The sequence below is a fragment of the Colius striatus genome, chromosome 1 (assembly GCF_028858725.1).
Source record: "Colius striatus isolate bColStr4 chromosome 1, bColStr4.1.hap1, whole genome shotgun sequence".
In the NCBI taxonomy this organism is placed as follows: domain Eukaryota; kingdom Metazoa; phylum Chordata; class Aves; order Coliiformes; family Coliidae; genus Colius; species Colius striatus.
The window spans coordinates 24,636,481-24,650,409 of NC_084759.1; positions in this window are offsets into that span (position 1 = coordinate 24,636,481).

Consider the following 13,929-nt stretch of genomic DNA (forward strand, 5'->3'; position numbering starts at 1 on the left):
TCTAGGAGGTTCTGCTCTGGCAGAGGAATTGGACTGGACTAGATGATCTTTCGAGGTCTCCTCCAACACTTAAGATTCTGTGATTCTGTGATTTTTGACCAGGGTAATGCTCGTGACTTGCTGCAGTCTCGCACTACCCTTTTTGCTGACATGTAGCTCCTTTGGCAGCTGTGATGAGTGAAAAATCTCCCTCAGTGGCTGTTTCTACTAAATTGACAAGTGCTGTACTCTAGCGTTGGGCTCCAGTTTGTTAGTGAAGGTGATAGATAATCCTGAGACAGAATTGTGGTCCTGGATTCTGGAAAGCAAAGCACTGCACACACACAAAGATATGACTGACAGAGCTGCTCATGGGAGTAGCTCCAGGTAACTCAGAGCAGGTTGCCAAGGAGCTTGGTCTCAGAACATCTATGATACATCCACACATACTTGGTGCCTTTACAATGACATCTATAGTCCATATACAAACAGCATTCAGTAGACCAATGACCAGGCTATTATAAGACTAAGAAAATTTACTCCTGACAAGATATGGGTTAAACACTTGCCAAGATCCTCTTCTTGTGCATGTCACATACACTTGGTGCACCGGCACTCAGCAGTGAAGACAAACAACTGAGCTAAAGATTCAAAAGGACCCACATCAGTCAGGAATATTTCCGTGCCGTGATACAGCCTGGTGATGATGAATGTCCAGACATTAGATGCCTCTTGACAGACCTTTCATTGCTTTGAAGTGTTTTTGCAGTGTAAATGTGGGGGGAAGAAACCCACACCAAAATAGCTAAGTACAAAGAAGTTTCTTTTAGGCAAGATGTACATTCCTGTAAAGCTTCCTAGAAGGAGTTCAGAGTGCCTGAGAAATCCTGTCTTGGTTATACCTTATACAACTAGATAATCTCTGAAGAATGGATATCATTTTTCTGCCCTTTATTTACTGTGGGAGATCAGTTAAGGTAATAACTTAATTCATTCTCTAGCTGAAATAATTATAGCAATATATTGCCCTTGAAAGCAAGCTGTGTTGCCATAGTTGCTTAAGGGATTAACAACACTACTCACTATCTTGGCTTCTTCTCATAGGAGGAAAGCAGTGTGAACTCTTCTCAAAGAACACAGTCCCATGTCATTTCACATGACCTGGCTTTGTACCTCAGTGGAGGAGCTCTTGGACAAACTGTTATGTTCTTTGAAAACTAATGCTCAAAGAAAGTTGTATATTTCAACATTTGGATTAACAAGTTATTGGTAATCACAGAATCAAAAAAAGGTGGGGAGTTGGAAGAGACCTCGAGATCATTCAGTCCAACCCCCTGGCTAAAGCAGGTTCACCTAAATCGGGTCACACAGGAACATGTCCAGGGAGGTTTTGGAAACCTCCAAGGATGGAGACTCCACACCCTCCCTGGGCAGCCTGTGCCAGGGCTCTCTCACCCTCACAGGAAAAAAGAATTTCCTTATGTTTAAGAGAAACTTTTTGTGTTCCAGTTTCTTCCCATTATCCCTTGTCCTGTCACTGGAGATAACAGAAAAAAAGTGATGCCCTACCCTCCTGACATCCACCCTTTAACCACTTGTGTTAATGAGATCCCCCCCCAGTCTTCTCTTCTCTTCTCTAGGCTGAACAGCCCCAGGTCTTGTAGTCTTTCCTCAGAAGAGAGATGTTCCAGTCTCTTGGCCATCCTGGTAGGCCTCCACTGGACTCTCTCCAGAAGTTTCTGGTCTGTCTCGGGAGCCCAGGAACTGGACACAGGACTCCAGATGAGGCCTCAGCAGGGCAGAGCAGAGCAGAAGGGGAGCAGAACCTCCCTTGACCTGCTGGCCACACACTTCTTGATGCATCCCAGGATGCCATTGGCCTTCTTGGCCATGAGGGCACATTGCTGGCTCATATTTAGTTTACTATCAATCAGGACTCCTAGATCTCTCTCTGCAGAGCTGATCTTCAGCAGTTCAACCCCCAGCCTGTACTGGTGAATGGGGTCGTTCCTTCCCAGGTGCAGGACTCTGCCCTTGTCCTTGTTGAACCTCATGAGCTTCCTCTCTGCCCAAATCTCAATATGGACAAGATCTTTAATATTTTCTCTAATTCATTCATGCCTGAGTCTTCAAATTGAGGAGGTTCATCAGAAAACAAAGTGAGTCCACTGTTTTAAAAAAAGGTAAACATCTACTCTCTAGAGGAATTGCTTATTGCCCTTCTGTTACTTTGCCTATATGTATGTTACTGTTTTTTTTCACAACTCAGCATGAATCAAATTTTTCAAGTTAAATCAAATTAAACATATTGCTTCCTCTTCTATGTCTTTTACAAAGCAGACACAAACATTGCAACATTTATCTGTAGTGTTTGCTCTTAGTCTTTTCATTATTAAATAACAAGACTGTAAAACCAGCATTTAGAAACTTTTAAAAAGTTTCATGTCAATTATGAGTTTGAAAATACATTATCCTTCATTTTATATGCTCCATAATGCAGTGACAAATCAAAATCTATCAGCAGGAGACCCTTCACTGTGATTTTTTTTGTACTTTACTCTAGAAGTCTTGCATATTGGAAGTTATTTAAAGTGCACTGCCTCTTTTCCCTGCCAACATGTGGTAAAGTTTCAAATCAGCCTTGCTGCTTTACATAGCAGTTCTGTAAGGAACTGCAGTGACAGTCATGGTGTTTTGTTCATGGGGATACATTTCCTGCTAATTCATTACTGGAAGTTTGAAATTGCCTTGAGTGAAGACAGATCCCTCCTCTCATCCTTCTAAATGCTGGGGAAGAAAGAATGTGTACTATCATTGCAGTTATGCAGTTTCTCTTCCCATATAGCTAAATGTCAGCCTTTTAAAAATCCAATTTAAAGATTCATTTTAACATGTGCCATTGGCAGATTCTCAGGTGAGCTGGATGGTGTGGAAAAGTAGATATCAATGAGTGACTTATAGACATAGAAACACAGAGAAAGTGGAGCTGAGAAACCAAACTTCTGTGTTAAACACAAACAGACTCCAAAAGAAGTTGAGAGTTTAACCTTCTCTTTCTACTTTTGATTTATTTTTGTTCTGGAATGAAGGAAAAGTTGGTTTCTCCTTTCAGTCCTTATGCAAGAGAACAAATTTAGAAAAATGTTTACATTTCTTTCTGAAGGTTTTTGCTCTATGACTGTTATAAAACTGCTATAACAACAAGAGCTTGGAAAAAAATGTTTCATTTCCCTTCTGTTGTGCAAATGACAGCACTGCATGCACATCCAGTCTCCTATGCCCTTAAAACTCAGTGAATTTTAAGCTGAATAAGAGGCCCTCTGCAACTCAGTTGATTCTCCTTGCTTAATATCCACATTCTCCTGAACCTCTCCATTTATTTGTCTGACCAAGAAAAGAGTGTTCAAAGAATAAAAAAAAGAGAAGCAGAGACAGAGGAAGGCAGGGACTTAAGGCAAGATTAGCTCACTTGCCAGCTTTTTGGAGAACGAAGCAGAAGTCAGCAAAAGCAGAGTTGTGCCACATAACTTTTGATGTTTCCTTTGCTTTTCAAAAGGCCATGGCTGTTGGATCTCTGGCAGGTGGGTCTCACGGTCATTTTTCTGCAAGAGGCTTATCTTCATTGCTGCTTTTAGAACTGTACATCACAGTGAATGGCGAGACAAACTTCCCCTACCGATCTTCAAAACAACTTACAAGAAAGGTGGCAAGCTGCCACAGCTTCATTCTCTTAATTTCTCTTTCTGAGGCTCACTTTTACATATCTTTCATTTTTGATTGTGCTCTCTCAATGAATGTTGGTGCTGCTTGACCTTTAAATGTCAAAACCCAGTTGAATGGCATTTGCTACGAACTCTGCAGCCATACACCATATGTGAATTGCTAATGCACATAAGAATCAAGAGATGTATTTCATGATGCACAGCTAGGCTTACAAATTCATTTTATTATTCCTATCACCTTCCCACCCCCATGAAAATAAATTTTCAACTAGCTACTGCTATTTTAAGACGAGAGTAGGGACAGCATATACCAGAAAGCTGACTGACATAAGTCAGCTAACTCTTCCAGCTAAAGGTCTGAATCTGCAAGCTGTTTATTGTGGGTGGATCTCTGTGCTTAGTTTGAGAAGCCTGCAGAATTTAAAGCAAAATCAGCTATAGATAAGGTACAAGGCATAAACTCTTACTTTTAAGTTCTTCAAGAAAGAACCACTCTTAAAGTCAAGCCACTTTGCATGTTATTACCACCACTTCCCAGTGGCTCCTGGTCAGTTTTAACATACAAATATTCTGTATTTTCATTTTTTGTGTTTGTCCCACATTGGGCAATGAGGTTTCTTTCACTGTACCTACCTGGATGAGATCTGACGCAGATATGCCATCTTTTTCTTTGAAAAGTTGTGGGGAAAGGCAGAGCCAAGCAGCCAATCATAAGGACTGAAATGAAAATATTCCCAGTACAGTCAACAGTTTTATTCAGGCTCATCTCTCTAACCCAAAGCCATTTGGCAATGATTCAGTCATAATAGATGTTCTGTAAACATTTCAGCTAGGACAAAAGAGTAGATTTTGTCCAATTCTCATGCCAGTAAAAAAAAAAAAAAAAAAGAAAGAGATAAAAGATCCTGTCTCTGCATCACTTTCTGAAGCAGAATGTGACAGATTTTGAAACCATTTATTCAAACATGCCCATGGCATGCTGAAGAAGAGAGTAAGGGTCTCCACTTGTGGTTGTCCTTTTGCTTGCAAAGGTGGATTAGTCTTTCATACTCACTTGAAGGTCTTTCTGCCTACAAAGAAGAGGTGTAGCCTTCAGGAAAGGAGAATGAAAGGTGCTGATTAACCTGCCATTGTTTCTCTCACTCACTTGGTCTAGACTGGTGGAAATGCTGTCACAAAGAAGCACGATCAGGGCTCTGCTGTGCTGCAGAAGCAGTCTACAGCCTCGACAGGCTGCAGGAAACTAGTCATAGTTGAAAAATGGGTATAACATCTTGCTGGGTGGCCAGCCAGTAAACCCAAATAAATCCATTATTTTGGCATTCAAAAAAATACAAGCATGCACAATTTCCACCATTCATTCAATATTCTTGTTTCAGCTTTCCAAGTTTAGGAGACAAAGACTCAATTGCCTGTCACGTTGAGATGGAGACACCTCTAGAACTTGACAGAATTACAGTGCTTACAACACCCACAGGAAACAGTTGTTATCCCACAGACAAGTGAGAAATTGAGTCACCATATCATCATCATCTCCTACAGCCCAGACAAGTGTCCTAATTATAACATCATTCCCTATTCAGAGCCATCCAAGTAAAAGGAAGCCTTAAAGGTAAGTGTCTCTGTAGTGCCGCAGAGCCTATCAGGCACAAGCATCTGCCTCGTGTTAATTACGGACATCTAGGCCCAAGTGTGACCAGCAGCATGACCTCAGGAGGTGCTGCAGGCCAAAGCAAGGGCTGTTCAATAATCCCCTGATGAAGGGCCTTATCCTGAAGAAAACGGAGCATGGCCATCACCAGGAACTTTCCACCCAGCCTTGCAGTGCTCTGTCCCCTTACATAGGTTTACTGAGCCTTCCTCCCAGTCAAGCAGCTCATTTGATTACTTAGTGCCCTTTAGAAGGCAAATTTGAAAGCAATAATCTATTCTTAGCTGAACCACTTCTGCTTTCAAAAATAGTTTCCCAAGAGCTCAGCTCAGATGAATGGGATGTTGCCCATGGAGCTGTACAGCTTGCCTGAAATTTCCACCCACGTCCTGAAGCAGGAGTCTAACAGTTAAAGTACAATACAGCAAAAAGAAAGAAAATCCTCATATTACAAACCTAAGAAACTCCTCTTTCAGTAAGGCAACTATTACCTGAGAACAAAATCACAAATATTGCAGATTTTTTAGGTTTAGCATCTATTAGCCACAAGTTTTCTTATATCATAGAATTAGAATCACTTTGGCTGGGAAAGGTCTTTAAGACGATCAAGTCCAACCACTAAGCTCTCACTGCAAGCCCATCACTAAGCCATGTCCCTCAGCACCTCATCTACACATTCTTTAAATATGTCCAGGGATGGTAACTCCATCACCTTCCTGGGCAGCCTGTTCCAATATCTAACAACCCTTTCAGTGAAAAAGTCCTTCTCAATGTCCAATCTAAACCTTCCCTGGTGCAACTGAGGCCGTTTCCTCTTGTCCTATCATTTGTTACTTGAGAGCAGAGACTGATGCCTACCTCACTACAGCCTTTTTTCAGGTAGTAGTTCACGTGCAGTGATCACATCTCCCCTCAGACTCCTCCAGACTGAACAACCTCAGTTCCTTCTAATCTTCTCCAAGTGGGCAAGAATGCTGAATGCACTGGGAACACTGGTAATGGTGATGATAGGGACACACAGAAGCAATACTTTAAGCAGCTGAAATGATGTCTTCTGCCTGAAATTTCAAAGACAAAAACAAGACTCGTAAGTAGAATACGAGTCATTAAAAGTCATCAAAAGCCTTTGATATTAAGTATTTCCTGCAGGTTTCCTACAATGTTGTTGTTGTTGAAAGTAAAATACATATACTAGAACAATCAGCATCAATATTTGGTAGTGTGTTTCCATTTTTTTTCCCATAGCAAGTACTGTCTTTATTCCAGGGAAGTGGCAACCTTAGACCTGGCACATGTCCTCTAGGCTGTTTGACTTCCTACCTTTCCTACTAGAAAACTCAGTCAGCTTTTCTCAAAAACCACCTGCATTTCCCAGGTTCTGCATGTCTCATGTTTGTGATTCTGGTGCCCAGGTAAGAGCCAGGTGCCTCAAAGTAGCTTTAGCCTGCAATGATGCAATGAAGCACTTTTGATGCTTTCACCACAGTCTTGGTTTAAACCACAGCACAAGAAGTACACAAAAAGAAAAAGCATATTTGGCAACAGTGTCATTGCTGGAGTGAAAGTGTTTCTCCACACACTGAAGAAGCCTAAACCCATCCTTCCTGAGAGTCACCAGCCAGACTACCCAGCTCATAGACAGAAAGCTTTTGATGTCATCGCTTTGTTAAAATTGTCAAAATCACAACTTCTGGCTCATTAATATCAGTTGTGTTCAAAGGTCAGTGAAAAAGCAGAAGAGGGAAACTGACTTGTTAATATTTAAAAATAATGCTTCATAGGCAACAACAAAGAGAAAGAACTACTCTGCTAAGAGCATCACTCCCAGAGATGGACGTATTAGAACTGTTGGTTTGCCAGGGACAGGGTGAAAAGGTTACACAAAACCTCTTCAGCATTCGTTAATAAGGAGACCTTTTCCTTTCAGTTGATTTTGATTACTCTCAGTCTTCTTGTACATGTACATTTTGTAACATAAAATGGTATTAAAAAAAAACCCAACCTATTTTATTTAACCATTTCAGCAGACCATTTACCATTTCTCAAACACCAATGAATTCGAATGACTATGGAAAACATGTATGTTGCAAGGCACATGCAAGGACAGCAGTGATGGATTTATTTTTGTGCTCTAGAAAACTTTACTAACAAGCAACACCTGTCCTAGTTTTGGCTGGGATAGAGGTAACTTTATTCCTAATAGCTGGTACAGGGCTGTGTTTTGGATTTAAGATGAGAATAATGTTGATAACACAGGAACATTGTAGTTGTTGCTAAGACTTTTCAGTTTCTCACTCTGTTCTGCCAGTGGAGGCATTGTGCATCATTCGTTTTGCATATTCTTTTCTCATTATTAACATTTTCCCTTCCTTTTCTGTCCTATTAAACTGTCTTTATCTCAACCCATGAGTTTCACCTTTTTTCCTATTCTCTCCCCATCCCACTGAGGGGGAGGGGATGGCTGTGTGGTGTTTAGCTGCCTGCAGGGTTAGAACATAACCCCATCAAAAGGCTGAGCTGTTCCAAAGACATTTGAGGGATCTGAAATGGAGCACAGCACAGAATTTTCTGGTTAAGCTGCACTGTATCACAAAGTGGGCAATAAGGGAAATGGAAGCTCTTCCCAGAAATCGCTTCCCTATGTGGTTTGGATCAGACAAAGCAGATCTGGTGGGAGCTCTCCCATGTTCTTGGTCATCACTCTGATGATTGGACTGCTGGCTTAGGTTTGTCCCATCCAGCATCTGGTGCTGCAAATCTCATCCTTCAATTTCTAACTTTTCCTATTTAATGTACAAAAAGGATCAGTGGAACCCAGCTTTTGAGCCTTATATAATTTGAGCCCTCTCAGAATCACTCTGTAAAGTCTCTTAAAAATCTGTCTCTCAACACAAACCTTAACAACATGGTGCATATCCTTTTCTGTTCAACCCTCTTTTTAAGGCTCCAGGAATCCACCAGATCCACCAGCAGTCTTTGCATAGCTATATTGGGAAAGTACCTCAGCTACACTGACACTCCACAGCTCAGAAGAATGCCAAAGCATGCAAGTGTACTTTAGAACATCTCTCTCTTTTTTTTTTCTTTATATTAGACTCCAACCAGTCCATTAATTTGTTAAGCCTTATCTTTGAAAGTAAATAAATTATGCCCTCAGCAAGCCTCTTCTGTAGCAGAAGTATCCTCCTTGTCTCTGAGCACCATGTGAGATTTAAAATAGTCCCTCAAAGGTATTTAAGTAAACCTTTCAAAAGCTTTTATAAGGCCACCTTCCTCCTCTCCTCCTGCTCTGTACCAGTGCTTGTTTTTTGAAATTTATATGAAGTTTGATAATACAATGTTTTTATAGAAATGCTGGACTTTCCCTCAAAATAACTCAGCCTAAAGCAGTTTTGGCTTTCATTACATAATTCTTGGGGGAGATTGTCTTGGGTTGGTTCTTTTGTTGGTTAGGTTTTGGCAGATCATCAGAGCTTTGGCTGGGAAAGCAGCAGGGTGCTGTCTGTGTTAGCATGGGGATTTTTTCCATTTTCTGTATCTGAGCATAGACCATTTCTTCTTTCCTCCATGGAAATGCCACAGGCACTGCTCCTAAATGACAGTTAGTTCCCTGGGAGGAAATAAGTACGTCCGTAGAGCTGTACTAATCAGTAAAATTCAAATAATTTCCAGTAAAAGTTTCAATGGTGAGAGGAGAGAGGGCAGACACATCAAAAAGGGTGCAGCAGGCACAGCTGGGGCCGGTGCTGGCATTAGGAAACAAATGGTGCTGGGAAGTTACCAGGCCAGAAAACAGTAATTTAACTCTTCTGCGGTTCAGACTTGCAGGTGATTGACTTTAAAAAAGGAAGATGAAGGAATAATTATGCAGTACTGTGAAAGTGTGTGTGCTGCAAATACCAGAGAATGGAAGAAAAAACAAAGCTCCTAAGTAGTAAGGTGAGACTACTAAAAGAGAGATAGGTAATTTTGCCAAGGCCTGTGGAATATCTGCTATGACAACTGCTATAATTCCTCCACTGAAGGCCATCCCAGAGGGACAATCTGAAATGACAGATCTCTGCACAGGCCTTAGCACAATTTCACGTCTCCTCTACCTCTGTATCCCCAGTCTTTTCAGTAAAAGCTAATGGCAATGATGTCCACATAGTGGTAAAAGAAGCCAACAGTGGAGAATGCTCTGCTATTCTGAGTCATGAGATCCTGTCAAATGCTGATATCTAACATTAAAAGCAGGTGTGTTGCTGTAAGTGTTCAATTTTCTTCTAATCACCCTGCCTCCAAAATGTGTGGCTTCAAGTTAGATGTGAGACCTTAACGTGAAGGTGAGGGGGCAGAAGGAGGACAAAGGAAGTGCATGAACCCACAACTGTAAGGTAACTTGTAAACACGTGTGTGTGCTAAAACTGTAAACCCAGGGCTGCCAGTAACAATCTGGAGCATGATAATCCCTTAATGAGCAACAGCAGGTGCTAAAGTGCTTAAAGTAAATCACTGCTGCATTTTAGCGAGTTGTTATTTCTGTCATCGCTATCAACAAGTGCAAATCTGGCAGGGTAGTGGCAGTAGCCTCTGCCACAGAGGGCTGGGAGCAGAGGGCTGTCACTGCCCCAGGACTCCAGGAGGCAGGGCCACAGGGGCACGGGGCAGCCCTGGGCATGGGCACAGCCATGCTGGGACGGGCCCTCTGCCCACAGTGGTGCTTGGGATCAGGCCTGGTGAGGGGAAGGCCGAGGAATTCGAGAGTGGTTTGGTAATATGAAGTTTTTTGTCTTTTGGTTTTGACAGAGTTGGAAAGAGGGGTTTTTTTTATTTCTATCTCTGGCAAGCCTTTTGTTGATTTGGATTGTCAGGAATTCCCATTCCTTGTCCAGCTTAGCATGCCTGTGGGTAGATGCAGAAACAGCAGCCACTAGAGAGATATTCATACAAATTAAGAAACATTAGCCAAGGCAGCAATGAGCACAGCACAACATAGTAAATTCTCAGATTTGTCTGCCTTGCTGCAGACATTCAGAGTGGAAAACACAGCACAGGTGTATGATCTTCCGCTGCTCTGCTCTCCTTACCTGCCACATGAAGAACACATGTTTCCTGCACCCCTCTGAGTGTGGGCAGGAGCCATCCTCGCTGCTCAAGTGCCAATGAGAGACCAAAAGCTGGGCCTGAGATGCTGACAGCAGTCTAAGGCAAGGCAGATGATTTCGTCCAAACATTGTAAATGTATCTGAGCAAATTATTCTTGCCCTGGAAGTAAATTATAGTAATGAAGTTACTCTGCCAGCCACTGCAGGCCTGGCTGGAATTGCAAACTATTTTAATCCTCCAAGAACACATCTACCCAGCCAATAATTTGACTTGTCTTTCCTAGCTCAGCTTTTTAAGACAAGAACATAGGAAAAAATATTGGTCTCTATGTTATTGATTCCTATCACAATTGCATCAGATTTTTCCTAAGGTCTGTAGTGGATTGAACTATGAGCTGTATTTCCCACCTGTATATTGGAGGTTCATAGGCTTTAGGGATTTTTTAGAATAATGCAGCAGCTTGTTGCTTTGATTTCAAAAGAGCATGGAGCTTGCCAAATCTCTTAAAAGGGAAGGGAAAAAAATAGGCAATTTGTCTTTGTAGGTGCTGATGCTACATGAGAATAAATCTATGGCCCTTGCAAACACGGTGCTTAAAGAACAGATTCTCTGTTGTGTGTTGGGCTGCTGCAAGAGGAAAAGATCAACCCAAAGCAGCTCAGTTTTTCCTCTTGTCTCAGACTAATGATCTTGGGTGTCGCTCTCACTAACTAGTGCAAGAAAAATAAAGAAGTATTCAAGAACAGGATTCAACCTACCTAGCTACATCCTAGACAGTTTATTCTGAATTTGTCATCCTGTATTCTCATTCTAGTAAGTGCAGAGAAATCCTGTGGATGTGTCATCTGATCCATTTTAAGCATCTTTGTTAGAATGAGGGGAATTGCTCTCTGAAGGGGTCTATTTTTTCCCATTGACTACACATGGATTACACAGTGACTGGCTCTAACTTTGATGTTTGACTTTTAAGCCCCAAGCTGAGACAGATGATTTCCACATTTGTATTTATTTCCTTCTTTTCCCCTTCTGCTCTTATTTTAAACAGTCTCAGTATCCTATTCTTAATCAGCACAGGACAAGTCACAGGGGCACTCCCTTGTTGCTTCGCTCTTCCCTCAAAATAGCCCTTCAGCTGTGCATGATTCCTCTGCTCCCCAGCCTGCGTTACTCTGTTACACCACATCATTCCTTAGCAGATTCCCCAGCAGACACTTGCTAGCTGTGGGGAAGGATCAGACAGCTGCAGGAGGCAGGGTCTGTTGTGCAGAGTGGAGGTGGAACAAGGCATGTCCTCAGCCACCTCTCACAAGGGACCCTTATCTTTTCACGGTTGGCACCTTTTCGAGATTTGCACAGCAACTGGTGTCACTGCTGAGCTGTGTTCATTGGGAAATATCCCAGCATTAATCTTTACTGGTAATTCTTTCAGTAAGATATGTCAGCCACAGCTGTTGAGTTTTTGCACCAATATAGCACCAAAGTTAGTAATTTTTATTTTAAGATGAAAATACAGGTCAAGCTTACTCAGGCTCCCTGTGTTTTTACCAGTCAACTTCCTTCCAGTGCTGGTGTATTTATTTTCATACCACTTTTTGCCACCAGAACCACTCTATTCTCCCAATTTTACAGCTGGGTTCCTGAAGCAGAGTTCATCTTCTCCCAGACAACAAATGAAGGGGTAAGGAAGTTACATGGGAACCAGAGTGTAGGAACTTGACCAACCTGGAAACAAAGCTGTGCCACTTACATCAAGAAAGGCAGCTCCAAGGAAGTCTTTGATATGGAATCTTGATGGAGTAGTGACGGTCAGTCCCTCCAGATGCTCAAAAAGGTGCCATTCTGAGGGAGCAGACTACTGCACCCCTCAGGTCTCAGCTCTGTACTGCAGGTGGACAGACTGCAACTCCTGTTACCTTGTTACGCACACATTTCTCTTCCCATTGCTATCAGGTGGTGTGTCACCACCTCTGCTCATGGAAAGGATGTCTGAGAACTTGGTAAGGAATGTCATAAGCACCACAGGAAATGTCTAAAAAATAATGGCAAGGGCACAGCTAAGACAGCTAGCTGTTACCTGCTCTGCCGGCCAGAGGACAAACATACCCTGACTCTCCTTCCTGAGAAAAATAGTGGAGCCTTGGCAGTCTTTTTCAAGAGGATGCTGCCAGCTACAGGGAGCATACCACATGGACTGTGGTGGAAGTCACCTGTGTGACAGGTAGCGTCCAGCATGGCTTCAGGTGTTAAACCCATTCCAGCTGCTCAGCTTTGGTGGCTCTTGCTGAAAGGGCAGCACAGCCAGGTGAGCCTTTCCTGTGGAGCAGTGTATGGGTTTGCACCGGACCACAGGGAAGCATGGATCCATGTGCATGCTGCTCCTGGGGACAGGAGATACTCATTTGGGCAATACATTGTTCTTAGTCTGTAGTTTATGGCATGGATTAGTGAAGGGCAAGAGAACTAGATTCCAAGCTGTAAACCACATGCAATGATGTGTAATGTTTGCATCTCTGGAAGAGAGGGTTAAAATGATCTGCCAAGTTAAATGACATGCTGTCACCTTTGAAAAGCCTCATCATCTGGTCCAGAGCAGTCTGCCATTAGTGTGACACTTGTATGAGAAGAGATAAAACTATGGCAATTAGCTGTGATTTTCACTCACACACTTCTGCTTCTAGCCAGAGCTAGTTGAAATTACTGTTTATGTTTGACACCAGTCTGGCAGCAACAGCAGAAGCTTGGTAACATAGAGGTTCATTTATTTATCTATTTATTTGCTTGCTACTGTGTGTGCAGCACATTTCTAAAAATGCCTGTGCAGCATCTTGTGCTACTGGGAATGTACTGAGGGTAAATGAGGGATCTCATCTTTACCAGTGGAGATGGAATATCATAGAAACCAGGGAGCCTGTGAAATGTACTACCCAATCAGTTATCTATATAGAGACCCCATTAAACAAAGTATTTAAGCAACAAAATATCTTGCTTATTGTTAATAAACTCTGAGCATGAGGAAACTTATCGTTAACAATACCGCGAGCATGAGAAAGCTCATCGCCCATGTTCTCTGGAGTCTGTGGTTAGGCTGCTTAATTACATAGTAATCAACCACAGAGCCAATGCTTATCCAGTAAACATTTTAATTTCTTCTGTCATAGAGGAATACTATGGTGCTATCCTGATTCACTAAAATGAAAAATCACTACTCCACACCCTTTTATATCATGAGACTTAAAAAAAAGAAGAAAAGCTGTTTTGGGAAACAAGAAAACTTTGCTTACCAGCACTTGAGTTTTATAACTCATATTTCCAGGAACAATAAGGGTAAATACTTAAAATGCCAGAGTTATCTCAAAATCACGGCTCACCGCAAGCATACTCTCAAGTCCCAAGAGTTAGGACATCAAATTTCTTGGTCCATCAATTAAAGCTGCTTATACTACAACCAGAACACCTGGGATCTCAATTACACTCTGTGCTGGAGGAAGG